We start from the raw sequence: 12658 nt of genomic DNA on the forward strand, positions 1-12658 counted from the left end.
AATGATTTGGAAATAAATTTCATAATATTTTACACAAATTCAATAAGAAGTATAACCCAAATAAGTATGGAGCTTCATACAGAATACACTTGGAGTGTCGGTAAAAAGAAATATACACGCTTGAATGCATAAAATGCAGAAAATAAATATACATGCACAAATGCATATAATGTAGCAAACAAGTTGCACAACATGGTTTTCCTCATATTCAATGATATGCACTTCCCAAATATATATTTTACGCCGTTGAATGTAGAGCATTAGCTACAACGTGCAGAGAAATGAAATGGTTTTTAATGACGTCCACGAGACCTCACGGTTTAAAGGACTACCCATTAGCGCTTAATCCATATTCAAATTATTTTCTAGGTTGATTATGCTATTATGGATCTTGAGTAAGAAATTCGTTGTTTTGTGAAGCCTTGTCTCCTCAAAAGTCTCACTAAGATTGTTCACCTTTAGGCTTCTATCAAACTGAGGATGGATCACTTCATACGCTGCACACTCTTTGATAAAATGTCATTCTATTTCTACCACCCCTTTGTTGCAAAAAATGCAAGTTTGTTCTTCCCAATCTTCTGTAGGGACTGCCCATCTACTAACTTCACATCTTAGATGATGGGAGCTAGTTCTTAGCCGAACAATTAAATTTTTAGTTGTTCCCTTGATTGAGGAACTCAAATACTCTTTATCATCATGTGACGTTGGTTTAATTTTTTTGACATAATATGCTTTCTTTTTGCCTACCTGCTATCTCCACACAACAATGCTAATTTTTTCTAACACCCACCTTTTTATCTCCTCCTTAGCATGACATAAATCATGCAGATTTATGTCCCATTTGCCTAACCACTTTATGTTTTGTTTCATCCGTGTCTTTTTTCGATGGTTTAGCTCTTCTTCAACAACCAATTTCGGCCATCGATGCTTAACCATATTTTCAACCTTCTTCAGGTAACTTAGCAAATGAATGATTGATGACGCCTCAATTGAAAACATACCAACCTCAGCGAAAAGGATATCATATAGGACCATTGATTTAACTTTGATGCTACTTGTGATTAGGTGCTTTTGAATTCTTTCTATTTGTCGCTATTTGCAGCTTGACATGTTGCTCCCCCATATTTCACAACCATAGAGGATAACTGGCACCACTAGTATACCAAAGAGAGTTTTCTTAGTCTTCCAATCCCATAGTTCTACCTGTCTACACATGTTTCAAAGGAGGTAAGAAGCTTTCCACCCTCCTTGGATTCTCTTTGATCTACATGTCTCCCAGCTAAGCCTATAGTGGAAATCAATTCCTAAATACTTGTACTCATCTACCACCTCCAAGGGGTTACCCTCAAAGAGAAAAGTACCCTGATGTTTCTTTATTTTCAAAGAAGAAATCACGACTTTAGTTTTGTTCATATTTACTTGCATTCCCACCTCTTGAAAAAAGAGTTCAAGAGCTTTCAAGTGTTCTCTCAAACCTAGTGCTAATTTAGCGATAATAATAAGGTCATCTGCATATAAAAGTAGTTTCACCATATATCTTGCCAGTTGGATGCCTTCTCCTTTAGTATTGTTTATCCACTCTTCAAGCTTATCAATATATAAACCAAATAATGTGGGGGAAATATGACAACCCTATTTGACTCCTGTGTCATTGTCAAAGCATTCAGACATGCCTTCCTTTGTTTTGATTTTGGCTCTAAACTTCTCATGAAACTTACGAACAACTGCCCTATATTCCTTTGAGACCTTTAACTCTTCCATTTTGTGCCATAGTTTATCTCTAGGGACAATATCAAAGGCTTTCATCAAAATGCTTCCCCATCTTGGTTGTCCCAAACCTTTTCGATGAAGTGTCTTGGTTGTCCCACCTTGGCTTATAAGCTCGCTATCATGTAGAAGTACTTTGTATACTTAGCACTTCAATTTACTATACATAATGGTGTTGTTTAAACAAGTCATTTTTTGGATTTTATGGTTGGAATTTAGTGAATTTGTTTTCAACTAAATTTATTTTTTTTGTTATTTTCAACTAGCTTTTGATTGTAGATATAGATTCAACATCTTAAAAAATCTATGGGTCATTCAAATTGTAAAATGTTTTCAACTCAAACTTATGACTCCAAGAAATTTGTATTAAATTTTAGCCAAATTAAACTATTTTTTTTTTTCAAAACATAACACAAATAGACTAGCATTGCCCAACTTTAAAGATAAGGTTCAAAGCAGTATAAAATGTGGTGAAAACACCTATACATCACTGGGTCCCATCAAGTTGTCACTTTCGCATTTTGATACTTCCATACATAATGCCAAAAACGTACACATTATAAATGACATTAAAATTAATTTAGCTTCTCGAGGAAAATATTTTAAAATCGTAAGCGAACTTAAATTAATGTAATTTTATATTCAATCTGATAAGTTCTTTTTGAAATTTGAGGAAAATAATTTAAAATCGTAAATGAACTTAAATTAATGTAATTTTATATTCAATCTAATAAGTTCTTTTTGAAATTTTAGATAGGAAATTACTAACATTAATATTAATAAAGTTTGGTCCATTCTCCTCTTTCTCTCTTGACAGGAAGAAATTTTCGATAGATAATAGCTAGCATTAATATAACTTTAAGGCACGTCATCGAAAAATTTTGGGAGAAAAAGGAAGAATTCTTTTGTTACTTTGTTGATTTTAGAAAAACGTTTGGCATGGTTCCTAGGGATAAGTTTGGCAAAGAATGGAAGAACTTGGGGTTCCTAAACATTTGAGAGTAGTTGTGCATAGGCTGTATGAAGATGTGAAATTCAAAATTAGAACTTCAGTAGGCATTTCTGAAAGTTTTAGAAGCGATATCAGGGTCAAGCAAGGTTGCCCACTGTCTCCTACCCTTTTTGTTTTATATATCAAGAAGTTTGGGGAGTGGTTAATTCGCAAGGGGGTGATGGTATCTATTTGGGCAAGTTTGTTATAAGGTTTCTTTGTATGCAGATGACCTTATTCTCATTTCTAAATTGGCTCTTGGTTTGCAAGAGCACCTACTATCCCTTGAGCATTTTTGTAGAAGTGTGGGGATGCAAGTCAATATTAGCAAAACAAAAGTAGTGGTTTTCTCTAAAAAAAGAAAACATAACCAACATAAGTTCTACTTTGAAGACAACATTCTCGAAGAAGTTGTGGATTACAAATACCTCGAAGTTGATTTCAACAAAAATCTAAGCTGGGATGGTTGTAAAAAGAAAAGAACTTTGGGGGGTTGGAAAGCATTTTAATCTTGTCAAAATAGGCGTAGAGAGGCAAAGTTATGGGATTGGAAAACCACTCAAACTCTTTTTGGGCTTCTAGTGATTCTGATGATTCTCTATGGTTGTGAACTATGGGCCAACAGTACATCCAACATGCAATGGAAACTAGTTGAGAAAATTCAGAAGCATTTGATTACAAACAAATTCAAGATTAAAAGTGCAGTTCCTTATGCTACCTTGTTAAGTGAAACAGGGTCTGCTCCTATTGAAGCAATTGCTATGGTGCGAGTCATAAGGTATTTAAAAAAATTTGAGAAAATGGAAGAGGGTAGATGGCCTAAGGTTGTCTTTAATGACATATTGTGCAACAGAAAAAAGATTTGGATGCAATAAAATAACAAATGCTTTAGTAAATGGGGTATTTGCTTGAACACTTGTCCCATAAACATCAAAGAGATAAAAGCTTTTGTTATGGATAAGTTCCACACACGTACTTGGGATAAGGAGTTAGGAAGAAAGAAAAAGTACTATATTGAAGTGTTTAATCCTACTCATAGTCATCAACCAAAAGCATACATAGAAACCAATATCTCTTGGAGAGAAAAATTCGTATTGCTCAGTTAAGGACTAATTCTCATCAACTTCGTTGTGAAACAGAGCGCTGGAAAAGGCCAAAAGAAGTGTGGGAGGAAAGAGTATGCATTGTTTGTTCTTCTGGAAAAGTGGAAACAAAAAAGCATTTCATTTTGGAATGTGAGGCCTTCAAAGACAACATGGAAAGTTATGCAGATATGCTGGCAGTTAGCTCTTGGGATAATCTATTTAGCGAGGGGTTTGTCGAGAAGCTGTGAGCATTCATTGTGAGGCTTCATATAAAAAGGGCCAAATGCATCAAGCATATAAAGAAGCAATTTGTCCCATAGGCTATCTTTAGCTTCGTGGATGTTAAAACACTTTTCTTTCTTTCTTGCTTTCTTATATTAACAAAGTTTGGTCCATTCTCTCTCTTGAATAAGAAGCATACATTGAATTTGATGTCGTGTATCTGTCTCCATCAGTTCTTGGAGTTTACTTGATTTATAATTAATTAGGTTAGTATACAAGAAGGATATATATATATATATAAGTTATGAATTGTGCATCTGTGTCCATCGGTACTATATATATATATATATATATATATATATATATATAGTATAGTATATAGTTTATATATAAATATAAATACTTGAAAACATAATTTTTAAATTTTATTTTTTTTAATTAAATTTATTTATTTTTATTTAAAAAAATAGTCATTTTATTGTCTTTGTCTACTCAGAAAATTAAAATTTATAATATATATAATTATCAAATATTTAATATAAAACCATTAATTAATTATTAAGATATCTTTTGCTGATGAATGCCACTTGTACCATGGATTGATTTTGTTAAGAGTTTCATATGAGTTAGCTATTTGTTCAGAGTGCATTGTGTGTTTCAAAAAATGCATGCATCAATTGCCCGTTTTTCAAACATTGATTGTCATTCCTAACTTTTCTCTGTATAATGTTGCATCCTCACCCAGTTTGTGACAAGAAAGAAAGAAATACAAGAAAATTATTTTAATGTCCACGAGGCTAAAGATAACCTATGGGACATATTGCTTCTTCATCTAGTTGATGTATTTGACCCTTTTCCTGTGAAGCCTCACAATAAACACTTCCAGCTTCTCAACAAACCCCTCGCTAAACAAACTATCCCAAGAACTAGCTGCCGAAATATCTGCATAACTTTCCCTGTTGTCCTTGACTATAATTTTCTCTTGCGTTCACATTAACAACTGGTGTTTTCATCTTATCTTCACTCTGGCATGTGTCACCTTAAATTTCTTTAGTGTTTGCAAGTGTCGCTTCCAATTATTTTCACTCTTGTATGTGTTGCACCTTTTCACATCACTAGAGGTAGTTCTAGTACTCCTATACATTAGATGGTCCTTTATATAAAGATAATATGTTCTAAACACATTCCTACAACTTTGCATACTTTCTGGTCATAGTTGACTCTTCGGTCGCTACTTGTATTCCAAGTGTTGCAATGTGGCGTTTCAGCGGTCACACTTAGAAATAAGTGTCACTTTGTTGTTTTTTCAAGGTGTGACTATTGTTCATGAGTCCTGTGCATTCCCCTGGATTGTATTGATGGCACTCATGTGTGTGATCCATGTTTGAGCCTTGTTTGGATGCTTTTCCTGCTCTTACTCTATTGGTCCCACACTTAGCCATTTTCGAGCTCTTCTTGGTCCTCTTGCCTAGTGCAAGTTGTGAATACATGAACACTCTCCAAGGTGATGAGCATAACCTATTCATGAATCTCATTGATTAGATATCTTCCTCCCAAACTTGTGAACCAAGCCTCTCTTAAGGTCACCTCCTTTGATTGCAAGTTGAGAATCTTCAAAGCATAGTCACCTAACCCTTGTTGCATGCAATGACTTAGTGCACTGAGTTTTGATCACCTCTTCCATCCATAGCGCACAAAGAACTTCTAGCTAACAATAAGGACCTCTTCCATCCCCTTGCAAAAGAAAAGTACACAATGTAAAGGCCCTCCTCCCCTCACAATGTAGTGAGGACCCTTCTAGGAAAAATGACTTACCTTTTACTGCCTACCTCAGTGAACTGCAAAATATCTTCTCCCAGACAACCTATATAGAAGAAAAGTGTGCTAGCATAGGGCACAAAGTGCATTCCTAGTGGAAAATCAACCATTGTTGAGCTAAACTACGTTGGCATAGAGGTTTTCCCTTAAGCCCAACGCATGGCGCAGTAACAATGCTTAGTCTTGCTCCCGATATTGAATGTGGTCCCTCTTTGTGCCTAATACTTGTCTTGCCTTGCCTCCTCAGTGCATGGCATAATTTTTGTGAGCAGTGGGGTCATCCCTTGCTCACTGTCCATCTCACTTATGTTGTCACTACCTTATCCTCCCTTAAGCCTAGCGAAGAGCGTAATTCTAGTAAACACGTCCATCACCTTTGTCCCTTGTACTTGCCTACTACGTTGGACCCTGAAGAGCTCCTCCTCATAGAGCATGGAGTAATTTTAGTGAGCAGTGGTGCTTTCCTAAGCCACTGTTGAGCTTAATTACACCTTCCTCATCAAGCCCTTCCTTCTCAGTCCTTTCATAGGCCTATCATAAGCAACTTCTTCCATGAGAAAAGTAGTGATAGAATATATGGTTTTTTAGACTGATCTTTCCATTGTCATGAGTGATTTTGATTGGCGGGTGTACCATCTCAACATGAAAAGGTTGATTCTCAAGGAAGGTGCCAAGGAGAAGAACTAGAGAAGCACTTGCAAAGAAGAAGCACAAAAAAGGACCATCATGAAGACATGAAGAGATCCTGAACCATGACAAAATTGGCGGGTGTACCATCTCAACATGAAAAGGTTGATTCTCAAGGAAGGTGCCAAGGAGAAGAACTAGAGAAGCACTTGCAGAGAAGAAGCACAAAAAAGGACCATCATGAAGACATGGAGAGATCCTGAACCATGACAGAATGAAAACATTTCATGATGACCCAGAAGGCCCCAATGTTGATCCAACATCCTTTTGGAGGATGAAGAACAAAGCAACTCTTTCATGAAGATTGAAGAAAAAGTAGAAAGAGAGCACCATGGCATTGCCACGTCATCATGAAGTTCCATGTTGTTAATGCCAATTCATGGTTTTTACAAGTCTCATCACAATGTCATATGTGTCAATGTGTCTTGCCACATCATTTGTGGATATAATGATGTATTTTCAAGGAAATGATAAAATGTAATATGTGGAAGTCCAAGAGTCACATGTGGAACATGAAAAGTCACATGTGGACAAATGAGTCAAATAGAAGTCAAAAGGTCACATTAGGATTCCAAGAGTCATGAGGGTATCTCAAGAATTATAGGGGATATGAAAGGTATTTCCTCTTGTTATAAAAGAAACCCCATAACTCAAGTAAAGGGATTTTGGAGGCTTAGGAATTGGAGAGCTAACCTTGGCTTCTCTAACTTGACATATGATCGAATATTAGTCCTTGGAGAGGCAAGAAGTGACATAATGTTCCACTATTGGAACTAGTGTCTTACCATTGTAACTGTGTACTTGGATCTTTCACTTCATAATGAAAAGCTCATGAGCCAACACATTTTCCTGCATGTATCGTTTATGTTGTAAGACTATTATTTAGATGTTTGTGGTATATGTTAAGTTCATATGTACTAAAAAGATTGAACTACTTCATTAGATTTGGTACTCATCTTGTCAAATGTGTGTTGTAGTTTCTTTAATGATCATTATGTCTATGTGAACTATTTTTCTAGATAACTAACAAATATTTCCTTGCTGTCGTGCGCCTCTCTTAGGATACTACTATTTATTTCCTTCTAGAGACTTAGCCTTGTCTCCCTATTGTGAAGGCCTCCTTTTACACATTGCAATTGGTGTTTCACAATGTCAACTTGCTTGTTCAAAGGTTATGTGTATAATCTCTTATGTTATCCATTGAAACCAAGGCAAACCTTAGAGTTATGGTGGCCGTGACGATACTCCGGATGTGGCTCCTATTCCAAATGATGTGTGGTCTAATTGAGACTTCACATCGGGGAGACCCCCTGTATGTTGGTGGTATCCAACACCATGAACACATGGGTCATTTTTATTTTATTTTTATAGGATTATTTTTATTATATTTTGATTGAGTTAAAAGTTTACATTACATTACATTAATATTTTTATTAAATTTATTTATTTATTTTTATGTAATTTGACTTAGTCAAAACATCAAACATTATGTTACAACAAGTATACCATACAATATGAAAATTAAAATTTAAAAAAGCATACAAATTATGTTGGAATGTGGTTGTCAGTGATGTCAACTCAAACAACAACTATAAGAAGCCCCATAGTTGTTTAGGTGAATGAATGGGAAGATCAATAAATTTTCAAGTGAAACCATCATCATCTAATTGTACTCATCATGCCATTTATAACGGTAGCCTGTAGCATACCATGTAACTCAGGGTTGTGGAGATATTCATTCCCAAAGATGAAGCCCCAAATGTGTGGTTATGGTGCCGAATGAATGTTAAAGGCAACCTTCAAAACATGGAATTAATATTTAATAAATCTTGGATAAATTATGTCGACCATATTAGCCTCAAAATGAGACATTTTATCATCATAAAATCGACTTCATATGAAAGATTAAGGTCGGCTTATAATACATTTGAATTTATGAATATAATTTGAGCTTATAATCGAGTTGGCTCCATGAATTTTAGGGCAAGTCGCTCCCCCGAAACCCAGCTTCCCCCCTCCCTCTCCCACTCCCCATCTTGGCCCTTCGTCTTGTATATATAGCGAAATCATTTCCCTCCTAAAGGTATAAATTCTCAAGTCTTTTCAAGCAATATCTTGTGCATTTCAACCGAGGCCAAAACATAAGTGATTATTTGAAGAGGGCCAAATTCTTTAAGAGGTATATGAGCTTGATTGTTTTATCTTTTGATTGATGTTTTTGACTAGGACAAAGATCTTTTTTCTGAGGCAGGTATGAGGCCTATTTCACACCTATCTGAGGCATGATCAAAGTTATTTTTTCAGCTTTCCTGATGTTGACGTTTGTAGTTATGGTCGGTATTCATATTAAAATAGTTTTATGTACTTGTTTAAGTAAAGCATGTTCTTCATGCTTAATTTTTTTTATAGTATTCATGAACTTATCAAAAAAAAAATCGAATTTTATTTTTGACTCCATAAGTTGTCCAAGTTATCCCTCAAGTCTTCAAGTCAACCCAACCCTCCATGGCACTCGTTCAGCCTATATATATATATATATATATATAGAGAGAGAGAGAGAGAGAGAGAGAGAGAGAGAGAGAGAGAGAAGCACCATTCGATATGAGAATCAAGTATCAATTTCTTCTAGCCATATGAAATACAACAAGGAGAATAATGAAGAGACTAAGGAGCTGGTCAAAGATATCAAAAGTGTAAGACTAATCTCTGTAAAAAGAGTCGAAGGTTTTGTAGTTGTTACTTGTGGATCATGCCCAATATTCTATGGTGAATTCTCTGTGGAAAACGGCCGAGTTATCAATGGTATAATCTTTGAAAAATGGTTGAGTTCCTTGTGGTATAATTTTTGAAAAAGGGTCGAGTTCCTTGTGATATAATATTTGGAAAAGGGTCTAGTTTCGTGAGGAATGATCTCTTTGAAAAGGGTCGATTTCTCTGTGGCATAATATTCGTGAAAGGGCCAAGATTCCTGTGGCATAATCTCTGTGAAAGGAACAAGATTCATGTGGCATATTCTCTAAAAAATGGCCAAAGTTTAGATCTTTGTTGCAGACCCTTGACCAAGTTGACTAGAGCATATAAGGAGGAGGGCTTGACTTGGAATCTTTGTGTACGTTTTTGCTAGTTAGTTTTTCCATAGTCTTGACTTTGATATATCTTGTTGAATTGGTTCACTAAGGAAAGAATTACTGGGTTTTTACCCCAAGTGGGTTTTCCAGGGTAAACATTGTGTTGATTGTGTCCATTGCCTCTACTTTTGTTATTCTTGTATGGTTGAATTTCTAAAGTATAATTGCTTGATGAAATTGTAAATGCTAAAAGAAGATATATAATCATCAAAAGTAATTGTCAGTATTCAGAAATAAGTGCTAGACTACATCACATTAAGTGCTAGACTACATCACATTTTATTTTTCAACACATGAAAAGGCAATCTTTCTTCTAACCTGAGGCTCATCCACGCTGAGTTTTTGAAAGGGCTTCTAAGCTTAATCATCTTATCATTTTGTAGTGTTTTTGTTGGAAAAATATCTCTATACTGAGGCAAATTTGGTCCCATCTGAAGCAAATTAAAGGCCTATTTTGAGGCCTATTTTTGTCCCCTCCTGATGCCTAATTTGCGCCCCTACCCCTCTTCTTGAGTCCAAATTAGGGCTTCTTTGATCGATGTCCGAAGGTGAGTTAGATAATTGTTTCAGGGAAACGTTCAAGTTGTAGAAAGAATACATTTTTTTATACCTGATCAGATCATAAATACAGGTGAATTAGGTCTTGTTTAGGCCATAGAAGGCATCCTCTCCTAGCCATAGAGGAAGGGATAGTTAGGGATTTCTTAAGGTTGAATTTAAAGACTGACAAGGGCTTGATTATGTTACAAATCTAAGTATGTTTCAAGATCGATATTTAAGGGTAATTTTTTAATGTTGAAATCAAAAATGGGGAGCCACAATCACATTGTTAAGGGACTAAGTTAAGGCTTGCTCATGCCATAAAGGAAAGACTGCTACTAGGTCTACTAAGGAAGAATTTGTGCTTACATAAAAAGAAGAATTGTAACACAATTTGAAGAGCTAATCAAAGGTATAATAATGGCATAACTTAAGGGCTGAGTTAGGTTTAGTTGAAGACAAATAAAATGACACTACAACAGTGGAAGGACTGATTTGAGGACATATATAAGGGGTGTAATCTTAGCCCTATTTCATTCCATATTCAAAGTCAAATTTTAGGATAAAGTAAGGGCATCTCCAAGGGTAGAATTCTAGAGAAAGTCTACAACACAAAGTAGTAACAGAAAATAGATTAATGGTAGCAAGGTTTAGGTTCTATTATTCTATGGTATGAGCCATTACATATTCTTTAAGGAATGAAGTAGTCTCAGTTTTGTTTAATTGTTATGTTATGTGTATTCCAAGTTTAAAGTCAAATCTATAACAACATTTGAAAGGTAGTTTGTGCAAGGTTGAGCCTAAGAAGTGATAAGACATTAATATTTGAAAAGTTTGTTAATGAAGTGTCGTTGCATGTATTAGTATAGGCAATAGTAAAATTCTATTTGTATATCATTGTAAGTGGGTCATTATCCCTAGCACGCGAGCCCCCAATATCTTGTTATTTTATCTTCAATATTTAGGGTGGAAAGATGGTGTAAGCCAGAGATTGAAGTCTCCTTTAGGTTGGAGCCTAAGAACACTTCAGGGTGTCAGGGTGGTGCTAGGGAAACAAATTGATACTTGTAGGGTGTTGGAGCATACTTCCAGTTAGATTTGGTAAAAACCTGGGTGTTGGTGCATCCTTTTAGTTGGAGTTGATAAAACCAAGGGGTTGGAGCTCCCTTTTGATGTAATTTTAAGGACATATTAAAAATATTCAATGGTTTTTCTCCTAGAAGGGTTTCCACCAAAAAATTTCTGATGTATTGTTCATGTGATGTGATGTGTTTTTTATTATCTTATTTGAATTGTGGAAATGATATTTAATTCTCTAAAAATAAATAAAATAGGTGAAACACTGATTCACCCCCCCCCCCCAGTATTTCAAACAATTCGAATCAAAGTAGGTTCCTTCACAATCAGTCTAACCACTAGAAGGGAGATCATGGATTAAACCAAGACTAGGACTCTTCTGTTTGAAGGAAAAAATATGTGTTTTGGAGTGGAAGGATGAAAGCATATGTGCAAGCACATAGATTTGATGTTAGGCACCTATAGTAAGTGGGTACACTGAACCTCCTGCTCCTCTAACAAAATGATGTTGGTAAGATACTTTATGAAAGCAATGGAAAATCCAAGAATGCTATTTTAAATGGCCTAATAGGTCTAGTTTATGTTAAAATAATGCAATTGAAAATTTGCATAAGATGATTGGGACAAGCTTCAAAGCATATATGAAGGGGATCAAAAATTAAAAGAGTCCAAACTTCAAATCTTTAGAGGGAAATTTGAGTAGCTGAAAATGGGGGAAGATGAAAATATTGCAGCCTACTTCCTCCATGTAGATGAAAGAGTAAATTCTTTGCAAGGATTGGGAGAACCAATGGAGAAAAGAGAAATTGTTTGGAAGGTTCTAAGATCTCTTCCGATAAGATTTGATTCCAAGGTCTTAGTTCCAGAAGAAAGATCAAATATTGCCATGCTAAACATGGATGAATTGCATGGTATACTTACAACTTATGAAATGAGAACATAATAGGAAAATCCATATAAAAGAGAAGTAGCTTTCAAGGAATCAAAGAAAACAAGGAACAACAAGAAAAAATCAAAGTCTAGCTCTAGTTGTAGTTGTAGCACTGTTTCAATGAAAAAATAACAAACTTTGTGAGGAAGCTAAAGAAAGGAACTAACAAGTACAAATGTAAGCTTCCCTTGAAATGTTTTAATTGTGGTGAAATTAGTCATTTTGCTTCGAAATGTCCTTATACAATATGTTCAGATAGTGATGAAGAAGAAAAATCTCCTAAGAAGGAAAATAAAAATTAAAAAAAGAGACGAGATACAAGGTAAAAGAAAAATCTACAAGAAAAGTCTCTATTAAAAAAAGGACGGTTCTTCATCTGATGAGGAAAACAACAACGATAATGACTTACAAA

This window comes from Pinus tabuliformis, chromosome 9 (assembly GCF_031772625.1).
Source record: "Pinus tabuliformis cultivar Carrire ecotype Pingquan chromosome 9, CPIR1, whole genome shotgun sequence".
NCBI lineage: Eukaryota > Viridiplantae > Streptophyta > Pinopsida > Pinales > Pinaceae > Pinus > Pinus tabuliformis.